Here is a 3,242-nt window from a genome sequence, read left to right as displayed (position 1 = left end):
CAAATCTGAGGAAGAAAGGAAAGGATCCAGAATTAATAATTAGTTTATTCACAATCAAATATATGGTAATATACATACAAAGAAGCCATTCTATTACGAGACGTGAGAAATTATTGGGACAAAAAAATAGATAGTGAGATAGACAAGACAAGAGCCTTAGAACAGAGTTTTTTTTTTTTTTTTTTTTTTACAAAACACAGTGAGGCCTCGAGAATTACTATAATAAAATAATAGCTAATATTTTGTAATTGTTTACTCTGTGCCAGAAAATGATAAAGCAATATGTGTGTTTTATATCTTCTAAGTCCCTCAAATAAAATTATTGCCATCTTATATGACAACACTGGATTTAGATAGTTTGGTACTTTGTCCAAAGTCACAGAACATGTCACCTATGGAAGAATGGGTTTAAGCACAAATCTTCATGTCTCCAAAATCCAACCACTCATCTACTATATCTGTGGACAATGATTGGTAAATTTGAGACCCTAAACACTCTATATCTTTTTTTTTTCACTCTGTATCTTTTTAATGAAACTAGCATCACAGGTGCTTTAGGAAAATTAAGGAATGAGAGAAAAAACAGCAATCATGTAAAGATGTAAGCCATGATACATTTGATTTCTATGAATAATAAATAATTTCTGAATAATTTTATTAACATAATTAAAAAACTCTACTAGAAAATTATCAAAAAGCTTGACAACTAATTGACTGTTTATTATTTAACTATTTTTCACATTTTATGAATATCTATTATTGATATTAATCAGTGTTTAAAAATAAAGTAAAATATGTACGATTAAAATAGCCTTAAAATGTGTTTTCATAGAATATTATTGGACATGCAAAAAAATAAGGAAAATCACATAAAATAGCATATTTAATAATTTCCTCTCTATGATTGGAAATCTATTATCAAGTATAACCTAATTTTCAATTTCATTCCAACCTTAATTAGGATTGTCTTGTTCAACAAATAATTATGCACCAAACACACAAAAATATGGTAATATGCTCTGCCATGTGCAATAATTATGCTTTCTTGAATTATTGGAAGGATTTTTCATGCTCTACAGAGTATACATAAACGTGAAGGATATTATTCAGTAGGAGGAAAAAAACACAGGCAATTATCAGGCAGGAGTGAGACATTCAAAAACAGCTTTCAAATTGTCACCTCATTGGCACAGAACACACTTTATCTATGGGCCATAAACCACCAAGATAGATATCAGTTACCCGGATCTCAGAAGCTACAGTCTCATCTGAGAATGGGTATTTTGTATGCTATCTGGTTTTATAGTCCGAGCTTGGCTACATGATCTGGCTCAATAACTCAAAAACTAAAACTAAAAGTTAGCTCAAACAACTAAAAGATGACAGAAACTCTAAGTCTGAAATTTATATTACATATGTATGTGTGTGTCTGTGTGCATATATATATATTTAAGTTGTATAGAGGGTGGCCCATGATATGTTTCAAACTTTACTACGGAATTATTTTAATCACTAAGCAGCACATGTAATTTTTTGTTGGCCATGAATCAGCATCATGGTTCAGGCATGTCTAGAGAGAAATTCAGGTTTGCAACAAAGCAACTGAGAATAACCCTATGTATATATATATATACCATTTAAAAATCTCAGCACAGTGGATTTTAATCAAATACAACACAAAACCAGTTATCTAAAAAGGCGGTTTTGTAATATTTACACAAAAGTATTAATTGATCTGGAATTTAGTTTTAAATTTAAATTAAACTATTTTAAATTTTTTTTATAGATTTTATTTATTTATTTGAGAGAGAGAATGAGATAGAGAGAGAGCACGAGAGGGAAGAGGGTCAGAGGGAGAAGCAGACTCCCCGCTGAGCAGGGAGCCCGATGCGGGACTCGATCCCGGGACTCCAGGATCATGACCGGAGCCGAAGGCAGTCGCTCAACCAACTGAGCCACCCAGGCGCCCCAAATTAAACTATTTTAAATGATGTCTATAAAGAAAGGAGAAATTATAATAGCATTAAAGCAATTCTGAGAAGGGGGCGCTGAGAACACGTGTCCGTGAGTCCACCAATCCGTGTGTCCTCTTGCCCACGCACCTTTCAGTCTTGACCTCCCAGCAACGCACCCTGGGAAAGCCCACCCAGATTCCAGGCCCCCTTGGAGGAGCTGAAGCTTTCCGACTACAGAGGGAAATACTTGGTCCTCTTTTTCTACCAGCTGGACTTCACCTTTGCTTGCCCCTCGGAGAGCATGCCTTCCAGGGAGTATGCCAAGGACTTTGGCAAGCCTGGCTGTGGGCTGCTGGGGGTCTCTGTAGACTTCCAGATCACCCATCCGGCTTGGATCAACACTCCAAGGAAGGAAAGAGGCTTGGGCTCTCCGAACATCCCCCTGCTGGTGGATGTAACCAGAAGCCTGTCCCGAGATTATGGCGTGCTGAAGGAAGATGAAGGCGTTGCCTACAGGGGCGTCTTTATCATCGATGGCAAGGGTGCCCTTCGCCAGATCACTGTCAGTGATTTGCCTGTGGGGCTCTCCGCGGACGAGGCTCTGCGGCTGGTCCAGGCCTTCCAGTACACGCATGAGGATGGGGAAGTGTGTCCTGCTGGCTGGAAGCCAGGCAGCAACACAGTCAGGCCCAAGGTGAACAGCAAGGATACTTCTCCAAACACAATGAGGCTGGCAGACAGGTGGAAAGCTTAGGCTGTTGGCACCACCTGTGCCCCTACCTGGATACGCCAACGCTGAGCCAGGAAAGGCCAGACCTGCCCCTTTAAACTCCATAATCCATGACCCTGGAGGGTTAGCCCAAAGCCTTGGTGACCCCCTTCCTGGAGCCCACCTAGATGGGCACAGGCCCAGAAGTGACCCAGAAAGTATGAGGACAGAAGAAAACAAAAGTAAACCAAACCAAAACAAATTTCCAAGAAGGGAAGGCCTTATAATAGTACACTCTTACAATGAGAAGAAAATAATTATACATTTATGTCTGATAAAAAACCTATATCCAGAATATATAAGGAATGTCTACATCTCTTACACATCACCAAAGAAGATATACAGTCGGCCAAAGGATGGTGAAAAATGCTCAAAATCATTAGTCATTAGAGAAGTGAAAATTAAAACCAAAATATCGTACCCTTACACACCATTCCAAAGGCTAACATTAAAAGAACTGATGCTAGTAAGCTTGTGCAGTTGGTAAGAAAGTCAAAATGTAGAGCCACTTTGGAAAA

At 38.6% G+C, this 3,242-nt stretch overlaps 1 pseudogene; it reads left to right on the top strand.

Moving 5' to 3' along the window:
- The first annotated feature begins 424 nt into the window (after positions 1 to 424).
- LOC112839390 (peroxiredoxin-2 pseudogene) lies at positions 425 to 2,783 on the top strand (annotated as a pseudogene).
- Positions 2,784 to 3,242: the final 459 nt, after the last annotated feature.

Source organism: Callorhinus ursinus, unplaced genomic scaffold, assembly GCF_003265705.2.
Source record: "Callorhinus ursinus isolate GAN/ISIS: 27379988/994484 unplaced genomic scaffold, GSC_fseal_2.0 scaffold54, whole genome shotgun sequence".
In the NCBI taxonomy this organism is placed as follows: Eukaryota; Metazoa; Chordata; class Mammalia; order Carnivora; family Otariidae; genus Callorhinus; species Callorhinus ursinus.
The sequence above is the reverse complement of the archived record's forward strand: the minus strand, read 5'-3'. Positions and strand labels throughout refer to the sequence as shown.